This window comes from Panthera onca, chromosome B3, assembly GCF_046562875.1.
Source record: "Panthera onca isolate mPanOnc1 chromosome B3, mPanOnc1 haplotype 2, whole genome shotgun sequence".
NCBI classification, from domain to species: Eukaryota; Metazoa; Chordata; class Mammalia; order Carnivora; family Felidae; genus Panthera; species Panthera onca.
Window position 1 is genome coordinate 131,204,187 of NC_138344.1, and position 21,829 is coordinate 131,226,015.

Sequence of the window (21,829 nt, forward strand, 5' to 3'; positions counted from 1 at the left end):
GTGTTTCCTGTAAACTAGAGATTAGACCTCAAGTAGATTCAGCTTCAGTAGTTTTGGGAAGAACACTTTCTAGGTGGGGTTTGGGACAGCATTGTATCACATTAATGCCTGGATATCTTTTTGTGTGACACTAAGATCGACCAATGCTTTCAGGAGTTATTGACCTGATCTACCCATTATCAATTTTCCTGTTAGCCTGCCCCCTAGCTGTTCTATGCGCATTCATGATCAATGCCTAGAATCATCATCGGCAGTTGCAAAATGGTGCTATTCTAATTCTACCACTATGTTTGCATTTATTAGCTGGAACTACTGTATAAAGAACTTTCCCTCATAAACTATTTGATCACCTTTGATTATCGATGATACAGGAGAGACAGGGTAGATGCTCAATCCTTTCTCTTTATGTACCAAGAAGCTGGTTCCCTAGCGTTCTTCAAAGATGACCTGTGGAGTTTGTTTTGTTTTGTCTTGTGTCATTAGGAAATAATAAATTTTCCTTTAGTTTTTTTATTTCTTATTTTTGGGGTTCTGGTCAGAAGATACAAGTATACTATTTACTTGGCTGTGTCTCCTGGGAGCCAATGTCTATAAGTGAGTCCTAGACCCATTCACTCTTATGTCTATATATACACCACTGGTTTCAGCCCCTCTGATGATAGAGGAGGAGACAGAAGGCCAGAGTGGCCTGGCAATTTGCTAATGTAACTCACCTGACTAGTGGCAGGATCCAAGTGAGATTCCAAATCCATGCTTTTTCCACTGTAAGGTAACTAAGAGAGCTATTTGCCAGAGGGACAGCAGCCACAGTAATCAAAACAGTAAATACACTGAGTTGACAGATAAGGAAGTAAAATTTACATATTTCGCAGTTATGTATAACACTTCTGATTTGATCGAGAAGATCAGTAAATGGCAATGTGCACGCCCAACAAAGGCATTCAAGCCAATTGTTAAATCAAAGGGCTTGAGCTTGATTAGGAGAAAAACACTTTTCTATTTTGACACTGAAAAGAACCTGTTTTGTTCACATTCTAAGGTAGAATATGAAACAGCAAGACTGGAAAGGCAGTTCCCACAGTTTGTTCTACCCAGCTTTATTTGTACTTAATTTTATTTTAATTTAAAAAATACGTTTTCAATGTTAAATACAGTATAATATGGAGATCTGAGGTCCCAGATTCACAGATCTTTATGACATGGATTCAGATAAAACATATTTCAAATTATGTTCCCCTCCCTTCTAACATATAAGTGATGATAGTGTAATGTAATGCTCCTGGGGTTGTAAGAGAAGGGTTAGCTCTTCTTCCTCACGCCAGATTTATAAAGTAAATAATTTTAACAATCATTTATTGAGCACCTGTCCTATCACTTAAGAACTGAGCCTAGCGTCTTTTCACATATAAAACTGCATCTGAAATCAACATGTGTCCCTGAAGTAAACCTTTATATTTATATTATTTATTATATTATATTTAGTATTTATGGCTTGTATGGTAATAGACTTGAAGGAACTAGAAGATTCCTGGAGAAAACTAATAATCACTGTTTTCTTATCTATCGTATCAATGGCCAGTTAGAAAGTGGAGTTGTTGTCTTCTTTGTGGCTCCAAACAAAGACCAACGTGTGTGAAATACAATGACATGTTTTGACTCAACAATGTCACAGAAGAGCGAGGACTACCTTCTCTTCATTCTCTTCCACATAAGTAAAGCATCCATGGAGGGAAAAGGAATATGCATGCACCTTCACATTTCCAAACCAACTTATTTTTATTTATACAAAACTCTGATTTTAAAGAACAATGTTAATATAAATTCTCTCTTCCCTCCTCCCACTCCACCCCGGCAACCTTCAATCTTTCAGCAGGCATGTTTCTCTAACAGCCTGTCTGTGTCTCTCTCTCCCGTCTCTTAGGTTGCCTCTCCTGCTCAGTTTCTTCCCTTGCTTGGTTCAGAATTCTTGGAAGAAGATTGGACATCAGCAGCCAGGGATTAGCGAGGGAAATCCTGTAATAAAGCACTGGTCCCCCAATCTTGGAATTTGTTTAAAAATGCAGATTCTAGGGGTGCCTGGTGGCTTAGTTGGGTAAGTGTCCGACTTCGGCTCAGGTCATAATCTCATAGTTTGTGAGTTGGAGTGCCATGTCAGGCTCTGTGCTGACAGCTCAGAGCCTGGAGCCTGCTTCGGATTCTGTGTCTCCCTCTCTCTCTCTGCACCCCCCCCCCTTAAAAATAAACATTAAAAAAAATCCTAATGCAGATTCTAGGCACCATCCCACATTTAGTGATCCAGACCCCCAGGGGCGGAACACCAAAATGTGTATTTGTAACAAACTCCTGAAGGAATTCTGATAGAACAGGTTCAAGGACAGGTGTCTGGGAACCACTTTCATGAATACAGTGATTGTTTACGACCATAGATAAGACACACATTTCTCCTCTCTCATCTCCCTCTACCAAATGAAACCTAACCAAACATTACATTACAATAAACTTCTTTTTATTTATTTTTTTGATGTTTATTCTTGAGAGAGAGACAGAGCATCACAGAGGGAGGGGCAGAGAAAGAGAGGGAGACACAGAATCCAAAGCAGGCTCTAGGCTCTGAGCTGTCAGCACAAAGCCTGACACGGGCTGGAACTCATGAACTGTGAAATCATGACCTGAGCTGAAGTCGGACGCTGAACCAACTGAGCCACCCAGGCATCCCTAAACTTCTAATTCTATACACAAGCCCTATGAGAAACTTAAAATCCTGGTACTTAAATTTTAAAACTACTATTTGAAACAGTACTTTCCTGGGGCACCTGAGTGGCTCAGTCGGCTAAGCATTTGACCTTGGCTCAGGTCATAATCTCGCAGTCTGTGAGTCCGAGCCCCGTGTTGGGCTCTGTATTCACAGCTCAGAGCCTGGAGCCTGCTTCAGATTCTGTCACCTTGTCTCTCTGCCCCTCCCCCACTCACACTCTGTCTCTCTCTCTCTCTCTCTCTCTGTCTCTCCAAAATAAATAAACATTAAAAAAATTTTTTTAAAAGAAAGAAACAGTACTTTCCTTTCAGAGAAGAGGCTTTGCTTAAAACCCTATACTTACCTTACTTTTCTATAGTTCATGTAAGGTTGGAAACCCCATCTAGGCCAGATATTTGCACTAGTGAAGGCTCTATGGGTCTCAAGCATCAGAAAAAAATAATCCAACCCATCTTAAGCAGACAAGGAATTTACTGGCTCATGTTACTGAAAAGTCCAGATACTACTAGCTTCAGTCATGGCTTGATCCAGGAGCTCAAAATGTTATTTCAATTCCATTTCTCTCTATCTCTTAACTTTGCTTCTTCTGGTCTGGCTCTGTTTTCAACAGAGTGTCTTCTCAAGGTTGTAAGAAGGTCACAGCAGCTCTACTTCACATCCTCCTGAAGTCAAGTCCAGCATGGAAGAGGCTTCCTTTCCCTGTGTAGTCTCAGAACTGATCTCATTATATGTCATTGATATGGATGGATCACACAGTCATTCTTGAACCAATGGCTATGCCCTGAGGAATGTGGTGCTCATCTGATCAGGTCTGAGTCAGTGGTACCTGCCCTCTGCTGAAGCTGATAGTGGGCTCAACACATGCAAACCAACTGTGCTCAAGGCGGCTCTCCAAAAAGATACTGGGCACTGTCGCCAAAAGGATCCTGGACAGACAAAAATGGCAAACGTCCTTCCAAATAAATGATGATTTCAAGGTTATTTTGACTCATGTAAGAAACACTAGTAGGTTGCAAAACTGAAACCCAGACCAGAATTTTTAATATTTTTATGAACTTCACCATAGATAACTTCCCCAAATAAGATATCATGGTCTGTTTTAACAAATTCAAAGCAAGATCATTATCCCCTCACATTTGAGGAGGGAGGGTTGTCTTTCTTATCTTCATATTCATTTTAAGCAACGAATCAAGCAATATGAAAAAGCTGAAAATAAAAAAATAGATCATGAATGTAAAATGTCATTAAATAATAATGATGCATTTTATGGTAGCTGACTGCATGCAATACTTTCAACTTTGGAATAAGGTTACTTTTTTCACCTAAGTGCTGTTAGAAGTTTTTCAGGCCTGAATATACAGGGATCTAAGATGCATATTGATGCATATTCTGCATAAACAGAGTACGTGAAAACATGAAGAACATACCTACCATAAACCTAAACACTTAAAAATCACATTGTACATAAGAAAATGAAGACATTATCCAGTATATATATAGAACATCTAGAAAAAGATAAACAACCAACAGAAAATTGGGCAAAAACCCTGAATAGGCACATTTCACAAAAGAAGCTCTCTAAATAACCAATACACATATGGGGTGCCTGGCTGACTCAGTTGGTAGAGCATGTGACCCTTGGTCTTGGGGTTGTGGGTTCAAGCCCCATGATGGGAGTAGAGATCACTTTCAAAAAGAAATAACCGACACACATATAAAAAGGTGCTCAACTTTGTCATCAAGGAAAAGCAAATTGAAAGCATAAAGTGATAGCATTACTCACCCACTAGAAAATAACAAATGTTGGAAAGTATATACAGCAACCAGGATTCTCCTCCACTACTGTTGAGAGTGTAAATTAGCACAACCATTTGGAAAACTATCTGGCAGAACCTATTAACATGGAAATGTGCTTATTCTATGACAGCAATTTCACTCCTAAACATATGCCCAAAAGATATGATCAAGGATGTTCATGAGAAGCACAATTTGTAGTGGTCAAAAAGCAAAGACTACCAAAAGGCCCATCAACACTGGAATGGATCAATAAATTGTGTTATGGTTGCACATCTTGACACTGTGTAGCAGAATGAACAAACAGCATGGATGAGTCTCACAAACATAAAATTAAATCTAAGAAACCAGCCACAAAAAACATGCAGTAGCATTCGATTTCTATAAAAGCTAAGAACAAACTAAACTAATCTGTGCAGTTAGCAGACAAGACGCCAGGTAACCTTGGAAGGACAGTGACCTGAAGACTCGGGGGGTTTGTAATACTCCACTTCCTGATCTGCTGCCAGCTACGCAAGTATGTTAAGTTAGTGAAACCTCAGCTGGCTGACACTTATGTGCATTTCTCTGAATATATATTACACATTAAAGGTTAAAAATAGAAAAGGAAGAAATCAGTTAAGTCTCCCGCCTGTCATTTCCAGCCTATCTGTTCCTTCCATTACCAATTCCCCTGCTGTTTTGTAAAGTTGCCTTTGTGTGAAAATACTTGCTCCATTTTAACAAGTGGTGGGTGGTTGATGTGATTTCTCTATAAATAGTTTGTAGAGAAACTATTTATAACCACTGTAGTGGCTTGGAAAGCACAGTATAAATGTTAGTTTTAATCATCTGGGGATGTACACAATATTTTGTTCCATAAGGATCATAGTATTAAGTCATAGTATTTTTGCTCAGCTTTAGTTTATCTCTGGAACACAGCACCCAGAAGCGCTCACGATTCCAGCTGCAGATGACAACCACACTTCATTCCTACGCAGATCACAGCTCTCAGAGACATGAAATTGAGGCAAGAATCAGAGAGAGCCTTCGTTGTTGATCCTGTTGAGTCTTGTTGGAAATAATGAAGAAAATCTGAGAAGATGTGCTTTCTTCTTCGTTCTATTGCTACTTCCTGTCAGTAGCCCCGTGCCCAAAACACACAGAATAATGAATGGTCGGGTTTTAAACAGAATCTGTTGGGGCGCCTGGGTGGCTCAGTCGGTTGGGCGTCCGACTTCGGCTCAGGTCATGATCTCACGGTTTGTGAGTTCGAGCCCCGCGTCAGGCTCTGTGCTGACAGCTCAGAGCCTGGAGCCTGTTTCGGATTCTGTCTCCCCCTCTCTGTGCCCCTCCCCTGCTCCTGCTCTGTCTCTGTCTCTCTCAAAAAATAAATAAACATTAAAAATTTTAAAAAAAATTAAAAAAAAAATAAACAGAATCTGTTTCTCCAGCTTTCTCCCTGTGAGCCCACAAGTCATTGATCCAACCAGAGCTCTTCTCCCTGTTGCAACTTCCTCTGTAAATAAAAGCAGAACAGTTCTGTGTAAATACAGGGGGAGGCTGGATTATTAACACTCACAATAAACAAGAGATCCTTATAAGCAGCATTCTGTTATTCAGAATAATGGAGCTCGTGGCCTATCTCACGCCATAAGAAAATCCAAAAAGAATACCAAAAAAAAAAAAAAAAATGTTCATCACAAAATAATGAGTTAATGGGGAGACATTTGTAAACAGACAAAATAGCAAAGGGGATGCATCAAGAAGTAAATCATTTTATTGTGAGGTCTCATAACAAATAGGCAGTGAAGAAGACTCACATCAGTATCCCTTGATGTCATGTGTTAGGAAAATCAAGAAAACAGGTTTTGTTTCTTTTTTCCTTAAGCTCCATGCCCAAAGTGGGGCTTCAGCTTATGACCCTGAGATCAAGAGTCACATGTTCTACCCGCTAGGCCAGCCAGGCACCCCCAAGACAACAGTTTTTCTAACCCATAATGTTGAAAATACTAATTACTATCTTTTGGAAGTTGCTATCCTTTATTTTTGTTGGTATAATATGGGGACTCCAACCTTCTAAAAAATTATTAGGGCATTATTTTTTTGAGATTTCTCAGCACTACAGACTAACTTCTAAAGCTGAATGAAACATGAAATTTTACCTAACCCGATGGTCCTCAAGTCGTGCCATTGAGGAGCCCTGGGGCATCCTACTCAATATGTCAAAGGTGCCCAGGAATTGGTTGGATAAAGACCCAGAGAGAAATACTCAGGACTCTCCCCAAACCTGGGCCAACCTTATTTATTTATTTTTTATTGTTTATTTATTTTTGAGACTGAGAGACACAGCGTAAACAGGGGAGGGGCAGAGAGAGAGAGAGAGGGAGACAGAGAATCCCAAGCAGACTCTGAGCTGTCAGCACAGAGCCTGATGTGGGGCTCAAACTCACAAACCATGAGATCGTGACCTGAGCTGAAGTCAGATGCTTAACCGACTGAGCCACCCAGATGTCCCTGGGCCAACTTTAGCAAGCAGACCAGCTCACTTTCTGTTTCCATAATGGGCTTCCACATGAGTTTTATGTGAAGAAATCATTCAACTATTTAAAAACAAGAAATAATAAAAATTTTTTCAAAAATTTTGTTTATTTACCTGTTTTGAGAGAGAGAGAGCATGAGCAGGGGAGGGGCAGAGAGAGAGAGGAAGAGACAGACAGAATCCCAAGCAGACTTCTTGCTATCAGCATGGAGCCTGATGCGGGGCTTGAACCCACAAAACGCAAGATCACAACCTGAGCGGAAAAAGAAGAGTCGGCACTTAACCAGCTAAGCCACTCAGGCGCCCTAAGAAATAATAAAACATGTTGAAGTGGACAACTCATCTTCAAACTGAAGAGTTTATAAAAAGAAAAGTGAGAGGGCCACCTGGGTGGCTCAGTTGGTTAAGCGTCCCACTTCGGCTCAGGTCATGATCTTGCAGTTCTGAGTTCAAGCCCTGCGTCGGGCTCTGTACTGACAGCTTGGAGCCTGGAGCCTGCTTCAGATTCTGTGTCTCCCTTTCTCTGTGCCCCTCCCCCACTCATTCCCTCTCTCTCCCTCTCTTTTTCTCTCCCTCTCTTAAAAATAAATAAACATTAAGAAAAAGAAAAGAAAAGTGAGACCCAAGCAGATTAAATGACTTGCCCAAGATCTCAGATGCAATCAGGGGCAGGACTAGACCTGGACTTTTTGTTTTCTGATTCTGGTTTGAATGGACTTTCCAAACCACGATGTGCCCAGCAAAGAGTTTCCACAGTTTCCAAAAAGAGGGGTTGGAAATCCCGAGTGGAAACTAGCATATGCTTATGTATCTAGCTTTTATAGATTCTTCTATTTTCAGTGTCAAAGTCCTTGATACAGAGGCCATCTGCATTTTTTAAATAATGCACAGCATGTCACACGAAATAATATGGGCAGCAGAACCAAGGCTAAAAGTCCACTGTCTGTTTACTCCCAAGTGCTATTTGCAAATGGAAGAAGAAATTAGCTGCTAAAAATGTTACATTGGTTATGATCTGGAATCCTTCGACAGAGTAAAGCTGCCATGGGAACTGACTAGCTGATTTTTAAAGCTTGAAACAGGCCTTTTTCATATACATATACATATACATATACATATACATATACATATTTATATATAGCAGAGTGTTTTTTCTTTAATGTCAGGATGTTTGTTCAAAAATGCTATATAATTAGATAACAGCTTTCTCTGTCATTCCAGCTGTATTTTCTAAAGAGAATATACTGCAATTTTTTTTTTATCCAATTTGGTAGGTAAAGGGTTAATTAAAGAGAGGGCCTTCTATTTTTAGCTGTTACTATAGCCAAACTCTCATTCAGTCTAAAAACAGCCATGCCTTCTGCACCATTTTTAACCCTGCAAAGCTGAGACTCATGCCTATCCAAATTAAGGATAAGCTTAAATAGCCCATCCTCAGCCAAAACCATGGCAACCAGTACTCAGTACGCGTCCTACATCTTGCCCGGTAGTCCTTAACATTCTTTTATCACAAGACAGGAAATCTGTTTTGTTTGGTTGTCATTTAAGGACAGCTTTACACTATAGAATGGCTAACCATTTGCTTTTATTTAGGGAAGAAATGGTTTATGATGGTGTGAGCTTTACAATTAGCTAAAGACAGGAATAATCTTTATTATTTATTTACATATTTATATATTCACTGCCTCATTTCAAAAAGAGACCTGTAGTAACTCCCAAAACATCCAAAAGGGGATATGGAGAACATGAGAAAATAATGGGAGTATGGGCTTTCTATAGTTATGACCATGAACACAACTGGTTTGGCAGTCAGATTAAACGATAAAAAGAGGGGCACCTGGGTGGCTCAGTCGATTAAGTGTCCAACTCTTGATATCAGCTCAGGTTGTGATCTCACAGTTCATGAGGTCAAGCCCCACATCGGGCTCTGCACTGACAGCTCAGAGCCTGCTTGGGATTCCCTCTCTCCCCCTCTCTCTCTGCCCCTCCCCTGCTTGCTCTCTCTCTCTCTCCCTCTCAAAATAAATAAATAAACTTTAAAATAAACACACAAACAAATACAAAATAATAGATTCTGCACAGTGACACCACCCAAGTACCATTATCAAAATGGGAAATACAGGGGGCGCCTGGGAGTCTCAGTCAGTTAAGTGTCTAACTCTTGATTTCAGCTCAGGTCATGATCTCACCGTTCCTGTGTTCAAGCCCTGCATCAGGCTCTGCACTGACAGCGTGGATCCTCCTTGGGATTCTCTCTCTCTCCCTCTCTTTGTCCCTCCCCCACTTGTGCACTCACTTGCTCTCTCAAAAATAAATAAGTAAACATTTTTTTAAATGGGAAATATGGTCTTTATTTCCCTGAAAGACCTGAGAGGTCTTTATTTTTCTACCTTATTTCTAAATGAAAATAGCTTTGTGATTTTCTTCTGATAATAACATCAGTACATGCTCAGGTAGACAACCCATGCATTTTAGAACGCTATAAAGAAGAGAGTAAAAATTAGCCTAAATGATGCAGAAGCAACTGTCGTGACCATGGTGACCATCTTCCCGTCTCTTTGTGCACTTTCATAAATGTACATAAAATGAAGTGCTACCCTGCATGATGCTCTGGGACCTGCTTTTCCTATTCACTTCGTTGCGAAAATCTTTCCATACAAATTAATATAGAATTGTGATACACTCTATCAAATAGGTGTATCATCATTTTTTTAACTAAGCCCCTATTTAGGAATATTAAGAGTGTTTCTAGCATCTCACTATTACGAACAACACTACAGTGAAGATTCTTTTACGAACATATCTTTGTTTAATTGGTCAATTACTTCCACAGGATAAATTCCTAGATGTGAGATTGCTACACCAAACAGCATATATATTTAAGTTTGTGGGTCCTATCATCCAGAAAAGTTGAGCACCCTGGAAAAGTTGAGCCAATCTATATACATGCTTGTTAAAGATGTGCATAAAGTTTCTCTACACCCTCACCAATATTTGGTATCTCGTTCTTTTTTATCTTTTTCTATCTAGTAGAAAAGATGTCATTATGTTTTGATGGGAGCAGCTCTTCTCCCATCAATTCATAAATCTAAGAAAAGGAGAATTATAATTAAATTGAATAAGATAGCTGAGCTACATGATTTTGAAAGGCTCTTCCAGTTTTAACATTCTATAATTCCAGTAGTGCAATTGCTAGATCGTAGAGCAGTTCTATTTTTAACTTTTTGGAAAACCTCCATACTGTTCCCCACAGTGGCGACACTAGTTTGCATTCTCACCAACAGTGCATGAGGGTTCCCCTTTCTCCACATCCTCACCAACACCTGATGTTTCCTGTGTTGTTAATTTTAGCCATTCTGACAAGTGTGAAGTGATGTCTCACTGTTGTTTTGACTTGTATTTCCCAGATGATGAGTGATGTTGAGCATCTTTTCATGTGTCTGTTGGCCATCTGGATGTCTTCTTTGGAATTCAAAGGGATACGTGCACCCTGATGTTTATAGCAGCATTATCAACAATAGCCAAATTATGGAAAGAGCCCAAATGTCCATCAACAAAAGAATGGATAAAGAAGACATGGTACATATCCACAATGGAATATTACTCAGCCATAAAAAAGAATGAGATATTGCCATTTGCAATGAAGTGGATAGAGCTAGAGAGTATTATGCTAAGTGAAACAAGTTCAGTCAGTGAAAGACAAATACTATATGATTTCACTCACATGCAGAATTGAAGAAACAAAACAAACAATCATGGGAAAAAAAGAGACAGAGAAATCAAGAAACAGACTCTTAACTATAGAGAACAAACTGATGGTTACCAGAGGGGAGGAGGGTGTGGGGATGGGTTAAATAGATGGTGGGGATTAAGGAGGACACTTGTCGTGATAAGCACTAGGTGTTATTTGGAAGTATTGAATCACTAAATTGTACACCTGAAATTAAGATTACACTGTATGTTAACTAACTGGAATTTAAATAAAAACTAAAAAAAAAAAAAAAACAAAACTCTATAATTCTACAAAATGTCCCTAATTAATTTCTCTACCAAGCATCTATTATAAGCAAGATCCAAAGGGAAGAGAGGTTAACTGGGAGTCTCTAATGTGCATGAAAACAACCCTTTTAGATCACTGTTTATACTCATTTTATTTTTCTAAATTTTTTTAATGTTTATTTATTTTTGAGAGACAGAAAGACAGTGCTAGCAGAGGAGAGGCAGAGAGGGAGGGAGACAGAGAATCTGAAGCAGGCTCCAGGCTCTGAACTGTCAGCACAGAGCCCGATGCAGGGCTCGAACCCACAAACCACGAGACCATGACCCGAGCCGAAGTCAGACACTTAACCGACTGAGCCACCCAGGCACTCGTGTTTATGCTCATTTTATACAGGAAAAATATGGGGCTCAGAAGGGGTTAAATAAGAGCAGAATCAGAGCAGGTCAAACTGACAAAGTTTTTTTTCCCCTATAGCATGCTGTCATTCAGCGGGATTCCTGTCCTTCAGGAACGTACAGTTACCCTAAGGCAGGGATGTGAGTTGCAGAGAGACCACACTCACATAAAAATCATTCAAGTCACATCTGATTTCTAAGGTCAGTCCCTTGTCTTCCTCCACCCACCCCTACCACCACAACTTTGTATCATTCCCTTGGCACTTAATATGGTATTTCCCGTAGAGTAAATGCTCAAAGAATACTGTCCATGCTCCTCCCTATCTGCCTGACTACTTGACTGGGAGGGGTAAAACCTTCTCATTGTGGACAAGATGGTCCTACTCCTTGTACCATTTTATAGTGGCCTGGAAGCTAGAAAGCAATTAGCCTCAGACTGGTCATACACCTACCTGGTAGGCCCTCCCTCTACCCAGCCTGACCAGGCTTGGAGCCAAGAGCCCAGAGAAACAGAGTGGGCTCCAGGGATAGAAAGACACTCAGTTCCAGGGCACAAGTGAGATGAATTGTTCCCTTTCATAGTTCTGCTTTTGAACCTTTCTATACAATCTTAAATATTATAGTATCTTACAGCTTCGACATTTCATCTCTAGCTATTTGACATTTTAGAGTGTCTTTACACTTCATCAAGATTGTTATCAGAAACAATCAACAAAACTAAAAGGCAACCTACTGAATCAGGGAAGATATTTGCAAATGACATATCTGATAAAGGGTTAGTGTCCAAAATAGATAAAGAACTTAGAAAATCCGACACCGCCCCAAAATCCCAAATAATCCAATTTAAAAATGGCAGAAGACATGAACAGACATTTCTCCAAAGAAGACATACAGATAGCCAACAGACACACTAAAAGATGCTCAACATCGCTCATTATCAGGGAAATACAAATCAAAACTGCAATGAGATATCACCTCATACCTGTCAGAATAGCCAAAATCAAAGACACACGAAACAACAGGTGTTAGCAAGAGTGCGGAGAAAAAGGAACCCTCATGCACTGTTGGTGGGAATGCAAACTGGTGCAGTCACCGTGGAAAACTGTTTGGAAGTTCCTCAAAAAGTTAAAAATAGAACTACCTTATGATCCAGCAATCATATTACTGGATATTTACACAAAGAATACAAGAACACTAATTCGAAGGGATACATGTACCCCTGTTGCTTATAACAGCATTATTTACAACAGCCAAGATATGGAAGCAACCCAAGTGTCCATCGATCGGTGAATGGCTAAAGAAGATGTGGTGTATATATACAATGGAAAATTATGCAGGCATAAAAAAGAATGAAATCTTGCCATTTGCAATGACATGGGTGCAGCCAGAGAGTATAATGCTAAGCAAAAGAAGTCAGTCAGAGAAAGACAAATACCATATGCTTTCACTCATAAGGGAAATTTAAGAAACAAAACAAACGAGTGAAGGGGGGAAAAATAGGAGAGAGAGATTAGAAAGAGGGAGAGAGAAATACACTCACAAACCTAGAACCAGAATCTTAATTCTGGAGAACAAATTGATGGTGACCAGAGGGGAGGAGGATGAGAGGATGAATGAAAAAAGTGATAGGGGATCAAGGAGTTCATTTGTTATGATGAACACAGGGCGATATATGGAAGTGTTGAATCACTATATTTTATACCTGAAACTAATATTACACTGTATGTTAACTAACTGGAATTAAACTAAGAACTTAATACATACATACACAAATATTACAATTAAAAATATTTTAAAGAATATATCATCATTAGCATTATTGCTATCAATCACTAAACACGGATACTTCAAGTTTTTTATGGTTCAACGTTGTTGGGGTTTTTTTAATGTTTTTTTTATTTATTTTGAGAGACAGATAGAGAGGGAGAGAGCAGGGGAGGGGCAGAGAAAGAGGGGGAGAGAGAGAGAATCCCAAGCAGGCTCAACGCTGTCAGCACAGAGCCCATATTGGGCTCAATTCCATGAACATGAGATCATGATCTTAGCCGGAATCAGGAATCAGATGCTTAACCAACTGAGCCACCCAGGTGCCCCAGTTCAATGTTGGTTTAAAATGGTGCTTCTCGGGGCGCCTGGGTGGCTTGGTCGGTTAAGCGTCCGACTTCAGCTCAGGTCATGATCTCACGGTCCGTGAGTTCGAGCCCCGCGTCAGGCTCTGTGCTGACAGCTCAGAGCCTGGAGCCTGTTTCAGATTCTGTGTCTCCCTCTCTCTCTGCCCCTCCCCTGCTCATGCTCTGTCTCTCTCTGTCTCAAAAATAAATAAACGTTAAAAAAAAAAAAAAAAATTTAAAATGGTGCTTCTCAACTACTACTATTCTAGCTTAGTAGAACTCAATTAGTTATTGAGTTCTGAGAGCTAGCATATGGTGTGGGCAAAAGCTCAGGACTCAAAAGTCACTAAATTCTGATTGGTTGTGGTCAAAGGGCCAGCACTTGGGGTCAACAGGTACAAATGTTGGTGTTCATGTGCATTCACAATGGTCTAGGATCTAGACTCCATGTAACCACTCTTGCGAAGAAATCATATAATGTGCATTATATATTTCACATAGGTCTTCAATTTGCTTTGTGTCAATATATGACAAGCTGTAATTCAACACTTTCTGTAGATGAAATATTCTCAAAAATAACAGCTGGAAAGATGTGTACATTTACATTGTAAAATTTATACAAACCTCATCTGATACATGAAGCTAGACTACATGCTCGTAATGACTAAGTATTTCAGGTGCTTTGGGCAAGTTAAGAAAATATTTTTTTTTATATTCAAACAATACATCTTTATTATCTTATGTCACCACTGAAACTTTACATCTAATTTTATTACTTCATTATTAGATTACTAAAGTAGTGTTCTAACTACCCTTCTTGCCTCTGTATTTTTAAAATATCTCCAATGCCACTACTAACAAAAACAACAGCAGTAATAATAAAAACTGTTCATAATTACTGAGTGTTCATAAAGTGCCAGACACTTTTCTAAGTGTTTTATAAAGATCATCTAAGTTGTTCTGTACAATGGCCTTATATGGTAATATTCATATATCACTTTATAGGTGAAGGGATTGAGAAAGAGAGATAAAGTAAGTTATCCAAATCATCTACTTAATGGATGGATGAAGATCCAGTTCCCTGAAAAAGGAATTGTCTCCCTCAGATACAGCAAGAAAATGCTTATTTTGATCAATGCCTATAGTTTTTCCAGGCTCTTAGATATGACAAGCCCTCCATTGGGGCCTAGCTCACTGTAAGACTAGCCTCTCTGTAGGAGAGACAATGGCCATGGGCGAGAACACTTGGGCCTACAATGGCAGCCCATTCTCAGGAAGAAGAGTGGGCCTATTGTATTTGCTGCAGTAGAATCAGGCTCTTCTTTCTGATGTGCCATCTTTTTTTGTTTTCAAACAAATGTGTTCTTGCTCAACAACAAAGGGCCTGACAAGATGCCACAGACCTCACACTATCGAGCTACATAAAAGCAGGAGATGATGAATGTTAAGTGCATTCTGGCTTGGTTTGATTTAAAGAGATCACTTCCAAGAAACACTTGGAATCAGTACTTGAAGTATTAGAGATGTGCCCTGACAGCTGGGGTTTAGAGGAACAAGGGCAGCTTTGTTCTCTTTTATGTCCACTTGTTCCCGTGCATTTGTTGTCAGGAACTGCTCGTGCACAAGGCACAGGAGAAGAGGACACAACAGAGAGCAAAGAAGTAGGAGATTTTCTCCAACCAATGCTGAGGTGGAGGGATTGGTTGGAGTCTGCTTTTAGTAGTTGCTGCTGGGATTCTGAGTGCTGAGTCCAGCCCGTCCATACAAATGACTTCATGTTCGGGCATCGACAGGCATGTGTACAACCAAACCCATAGCCTCTTCTTCTCATGCACAAGGCTAGACTCTACTTCTCAGCCTCCCTTGAGAGTAGAGCTAGTGGAATGTAAGCAGAGGTGATGTGGGCCACCTCTGCACCTGGTGCATTAAAATTTCCATGGTAATTCTCCTCTTTCTTCCCTCATCTGCCAGCTGGATATCCATGCCCAAGTACCCATGCAGCCATGTTTAAAGAATGATGGAGCCTCCATAGCCAGATCCTTGAATGATTATGTGAAGCTAAGCTTAGCAATACCAATACTCTCATGGACTGGAATTTACGAAAAGAAAATATAAACATCTATAGTATCAGGCTGCTGAAATGTGGGCAGGAGGTGGGGGAGGTTTGTTATAGCAATTAGCATACTGTGACTTATATAGAGTATGCAAGAGCCCAGGGAAAGAATGGATGAGGCTCACTCTGAATGTGTTAGCTCTGACTGCCTTTCTGATCACCTTTCCTTTAGCCTCCCCACCTGCTTGCTGGGGAAAGATGAAGGAAAACACATTGGGTCATTACACACAAGCATGTTGGTGTGACTTTGGAAAAGTCTCTATGAAGATAGTGAAGAATTTACATTCTTTTTTTTTTTTTTTTTTTTTTTTTTTTTTTTGGAGAGAGCAAAAGTATGTGCCACAGTGGGGAAGGGGCAGAGGGAGAAGGAGAGAGAGAATCTTAAGCAGGCTCTATGCCCAGCACAGAGCCTGACATGGGGCTTGTTCTCTCAACCCTGAGATCATAACCTGAGCTGAAATCAAGAGCTGGATGCTTCACCAATTAAGCCACCCAGGTGCCCTGATAACTCACACTTTTGAGAAGAGAAATGCTATCCTAACCAACAAATGTTTATTGGACACATTCCCTAAAGAAATCATCTTGTTAGGTGCTGGGAATACAAAGATTCACCTCTACCTTGGAATTAAAACAAAGCAAAAAAGATAGTCCTATAAGCTTGAAAATTGGGGAAACATGATTTAAAAGATAGTTGGGTAATGAAAAAAGACATGCTTTACAGTTAGACAGACCAGAGTTGAAACACTAGATATGACACTCATTAAAATTATGGAGGGGCGCCTGGGTGGCGCAGTCGGTTAAGCGTCAGACTTCAGCCAGGTCACGATCTCACGGTCCATGAGTTCGAGCCCCGTGTCAGGCTCTGGGCTGATGGCTCGGAGCCTGGAGCCTGTTTCTGATTCTGTGTCTCCCTCTCTCTCTGCCCCTCCCCCGTTCATGCTATGTCTCTCTCTGTCCCAAAAATAAATTAAAAAAAAACGTTGAAAAAAAAAAAATTAAAAAAAAAAAATTATGGAAAGTTACTTAATCACTTTGTGCCTCAGTATTTTCATCTTTGAACTGGGATAAAACCTACTAACCTGAGTAAAGTGGTTTTTTTTTCATTTTTTATTTGGAAATAATCTTCAACTTAGAGAAGAGTTGCAAGAATTTCCATCTACCCTTTCCCCAACTTCCCCTCAACGTCAACAATTTGCATGGCTATCATTTAATTATCAAAACTAGGAAATTAACATCGGTACAGAATAGCTAAATGACAGACTGTATTAGAATTTCTCTGTTTTTTTCACTAATGTCCTTTCTCTGTTCCAGGATCCAATCCCAGGAGCCACATGTAGGTCCTTCCATTTAGTTATCATGTCTCCTTAGTTACCTTGAGTCCAACACATTTACCTTGTTTTCCTTGCAGTTTATGACCTCACCACTTTGGAAGAGTAGTTGTAATATATCTTTCTAGAATGTCTCTCTCAATTTTAGTTTGTCTATGTTTTCTCCTGATTGGACCAAAGTTATAGATTCAAGGAAAAATATAGCATGAATTGCATTATTTCAGGAGGTACATGGTATTAACATGACTTACTACTGGTGATCACTTGGTGAAGGGGTATCCAAAAGATTTCCCCAGAGTAAAATTACTATTTTCCCCATTCAAATAGAAGTGAGTCATCCTTACGTATTCTTTAGTAAGGTGTATAGTCAGAACTTTTGCCCATCTAGAAAAATCAGGTTGTTTGTTTTCTTATTACTTAGTTTTAGGAGTTCTTTATATATTCCGTAGCTAAGAACATTATCAGATATGTGATTTGAAAATATTTTTTCCAAGTCTATGGCTTATCTTTTCATTGTCCTAAAAGTGTCTTTTACAGACCAAGTATTTTTAATTTTAACAAATTGGAATTCATCAAATTTTTTTCTTTTATGGGCCATGCTCTTGGTGTCATTCTTTGTCAAATCAGGCAAGTTTTCTCCTAGTTTTCTAGCTTTGAGTTTTACACTTAAGTCTAGAATTCATTTTGAATTAATTTTTGTAAAAGGTATGAGATAAATGTCTAGTTCAGTTTTTTTTTTTTTTAATTTTTTTTAACGTTTATTTATTTTTGAGACAGAGAGAGACAGAGCATGAACGGGGGAGGGTCAGAGAGAGGGAGACACAGAATCTGAAACAGGCTCCAGGCTCTGAGCTGTCAGCACAGAGCCCGACGCGGGGCTTGAACTCACGGACTGCGAGATCATGACCTGAGCCGAAGTCGGTGGCTTAACCGACTGAGCCACCCAGGCGCCCCTAGTTCAGTTTTTTTTACAGATGGACATTCAGTTGTTCCAGCACCATTTGTTGAAGGGGCAATTCTTTCTACATTGAATTGCCTTTGCAACTTTACAAAAAAAGGCAGTGATTGTGTTTGGATGAGTCTATTTCTGGACTCTCTCCTGTTGCATTTATCTGTTTTCTAAACTTTCACCAACACCATTTTGTCTTGACTACTGTGGCCTTATAGTAAGTCATGAAATAAGGTAACATGAGACCTCCCAACTTTGTTTTCATTTTACAAAACCGTTTTAACTATTCCAGCTCATTCCCTTCTCCGTATAAATTTCAGGATCAGCTTGTTGAGATCAGAAAAGAAGCATAGGAGTGCCTGGGTGGCTCACTTGGTTAGGCATCCAACTCTTGATTTTGGCTTGGGTCAGGGAGATCGAGCCCCGAGTGGGGCTCTGTACTGACAGCACAGAACCTGCTTGGGATTGTCTCTCTCTCCCTCTCTCTCTGCCCCTCTCCTGGGCTCTCTCTCTCTCTCCCTCTTTTTCTCTGTCTCTCAAACTAAATAAATAAACAGAAAGAAAGAAAGAAAGAAAGAAAGAAAGAAAGAAAGCAAGCAAGCAAAAAATTGGGTCTTTTAAATTTTTTTAGTGTTTATTTGAGAGAGAGAGAGAGAGAGAGAGAGAGAGCAAGTGGCAGAGTGGCAGAGAGAGAGAGAGGGAGACACAGAATCCGAAGCAGGCTCCAGGCTCTGAGCTGTCAGCACAGAGCCTGATGCGGGGCTCGAACCCACGAGCAGCAAGATGGTGACCTGAGCCGAAATTGGATGCTTAACCATCTGAGCCACCCAGGTACCCCTGGATGCATCTCTTTTTAATGAGAGTCTACCTGCAAATGTATTATCCCACTTTACTTGTAGTATAAGCTTCTAACAGTATATCGCCAGTGCTTTTCAACCCTGCTGCACCTGAGAAGCACCAGAGGCGATGTGGAAAACAATACCAATGCCCAAGTTTAACCGAAAATAAATTTCATCAGAATCTGGGGTGAGGTTGGAGGTTGGGGGAGTGCAAAGAATATTTTTCAAAGCTTCCTAGGAGATTCTTAATAAGCCACCAGATTGGGTCACTAATCCCTAAAGATCACGGGTTATCACTTAGTGCTTACGTGTGACGTACAGCCTGGGAATGAAAAGGCTTATGTCTGTCATTGAAAAGGCAAAGTACCTGAGCAGTGGTTTTATCTGGTAGCAGTACCAGTGACTAAGCACCTATTGTCCTCATACATCTATGTCACCTGCCCACCCCCTGAAGGCTTTTGTGATTTCTAGTTTAGACTGTAACCATTGGAAGACATTGAACTATGGGATACGGAATGTGTAAAAACATGTTTAATGGAAATGGGTAAAAGAAATCAATTTCTTATAGGTTTGATATAACATGTCTCAGTCCAATCCATCAGGGAAGCACCAAGCAGAGTAATTTACTTCCTCACCCTGAAACTCTTCAATTTTTATAGATGGTAATGTCAACAATCCGAGAGTCTGAATGTGATTTAAGACCATGAATAATTTTCTAAGAACAAAATATCAGTGAAATCACTGACACTAGATCTGCCGTTTCCATAAGCAGCTTGATAGCAGAAGTCCTACAATAACCCCAAAGTTTAGAGGTTTAGCCTTTGTTAGAACACTAGGAAAAGCCTATCTTTAAAATACCCAGTTTTTCATAGAAAAAGTACTAGAAACAACATTTATTGCATTTTGGCTCTCTTATTTTAAATGTTAGGAAGCTGAGGGCTGCCTGGGTGGCTCAGTCAGTTAAGCATTCAACTTCGACTCAGGTCATGATCTCATAGTCCATGAGTTCAAGCCTCACGTGGGCTCTGGGCTGACAGCTCTGAGCCTGGAGCCTGGCTTCAGATTCTGCGTCTCCCTCTCTCTCTCTGCCTCTCCCCCTCTCGTGCTCTGTCTCTCTTTCTCAAAAATAAACATACATACATACATACATACATACATACATACATACATAAAATATTAGGAAATCTAGGCTCAGAGATGTGCTTTGCTCAAGGCCACACAACTAGCCAAGACCACACAGCCCAAAGGTTCTGATCTCATAAAGTCTTCATTCTACAATGCTTCCATGCTCTTGTAAAATGTATGCAACATTAGGGATGTGCCCATAAAGGAGGGAGCGTGCCCTTCTTTTTCCCTTTCCTCGTTTCATCACTAGAATGTAGATGTAATGGCAGGACCTGGAACAGCCATCTCAGACTATGACGTGGTCCTGGGAATGAGGCAATGCTCAGTATGGTGACAGGCGAGATGGAGCACGAGTGTCTGACACTGTGGGGATTCGTACCAATCCTGGAATAGACCCTGTAGACACTAATCCTGGAGTCAGATATTCACAAAAGAGAATACTAAACTTTTGTGTTTTCTATTATTCACTGTTATACATAATCCTAACCAATCATAGTTAGGATTTTTATAGTCTCCAAACTAAGCTATGTAAATGGATCCTCCTAAAAGTAACTTTACTGCCACTTGGAAAAGTCAATGGAGCATAGCATTCTATTTGTACACATTAACAAGAATTTTGTTACACGGAAATCCTTCTTGCGAGGGAAGATGAGAAACGTTTTGATTCCATATGGCCCAACCAAAACCTGGGAGTGCAATTGTTATTTAAGGGAAAATAGATATTGGGACCAAGTAGTAGCCTCCAGTATAACTTGTGAGAGAATCTTTTGTTTGTTATATATAAATGAAAAACAACATTCTCAATTGTCTGGAAAGCAATATATTTTTTTTTTATGACCATGCTAGGAGTTAATGGTGATGTTCCTTATTTATTTTTATTTATTTGCTTTTTTAGAGAGAGAGAGCACGTGCACATGCTTGTGAACTGGGGAGGAGCAGGGGAGAGAAAGAGAGAATATGAATCAGGCTCCATGCCCGGCACAGAGCCCAATGCAGGGCTCGATCTCACAAATGAGAGATTGTCAACTAAGCCTAAATCGAGAGGCAGACACTTAACCAACTGAGCCACCCAGATGCCCTGGTGATGTTCCTTTTTGGAACAGGATGGTGTTAAGTGTTCAGGGGGATGGATTTTTTTCCCCTGAGCTCCCTGAATTGTAACCAAGATAAAAAATCAGAACAAAAAGAGATGGGTACTTGCATTGTTATTTCTGAGAAATGCTTGTCTTGGAGACAGTCATTGAGAGACAACATTTCATTCCGCTGTATTAGTTTCCCAGGTCTGCTGTAACAAATTCTGGGTAGTCTAAAACAACGAAAGTTTATTCTCTGACAGCTCTGGAGGCTGGAGTCTGAAATCAGTATCACTGGGCCAAAATCAAGATGGCAGCAGGGTCTCACTCCCTCTGGAGGTTCTAGGGGACAATCCATTCCTTGCTTCTTCTGGCTTCTGGTGGTGCTGATGATCTCTTGCCTTGTGGACCACATGCTCCGATCTCTGCCTCTATCTTCACATTGTCTTCTCTTCCATCTGTGGGATCTTCCTCCACTTCCCTCTTACAAGGACACTTGTGACTGTATTTAGGACCCACTCACATCATCCACGATCACCATCTCATCTCAAGATCCTTCATTTAGCCACCTCTGCAGATACCCCTTTTCCTTATAAAATAACATTTATAGAATCCAGGGATTAGGACCTGATCTCTTTGGATGGCCATTATTCAGTGAACTACATCCACCCAAAAGAAAATGTGAAGATGATTGGAAAAAAAAAAGAAAGAAGTCATCACCATTTGGTGGAATCATCACCTCTTCTTATAAGAAGCCATTTCCTGCCTCTCTTCTCTGTCATCAGGAAGAATGTTGCATCCTTTCTTGGAAACCAAGGGAGGAAGA

General features: G+C 40.2%; 1 long non-coding RNA gene across 2 annotated transcripts in view; it reads right to left on the reverse strand.

Annotated features, from left to right (window-relative positions):
• Positions 1-1,757: 1,757 nt before the first annotated feature.
• The window catches only part of LOC132670180 (uncharacterized), a 28,898-nt gene continuing 8,826 nt past the window's right edge, over positions 1,758-21,829 (reverse strand). Inside the window, exon 3 of one of the 2 annotated variants that reach the window (XR_013555988.2) lies at positions 1,758-3,681. This is a non-coding gene — a long non-coding RNA (uncharacterized LOC132670180). Of the gene's footprint in view, positions 6,048-21,829 lie in introns of both variants that reach the window. The other variant, XR_009606511.3, reaches the window with a different exon arrangement.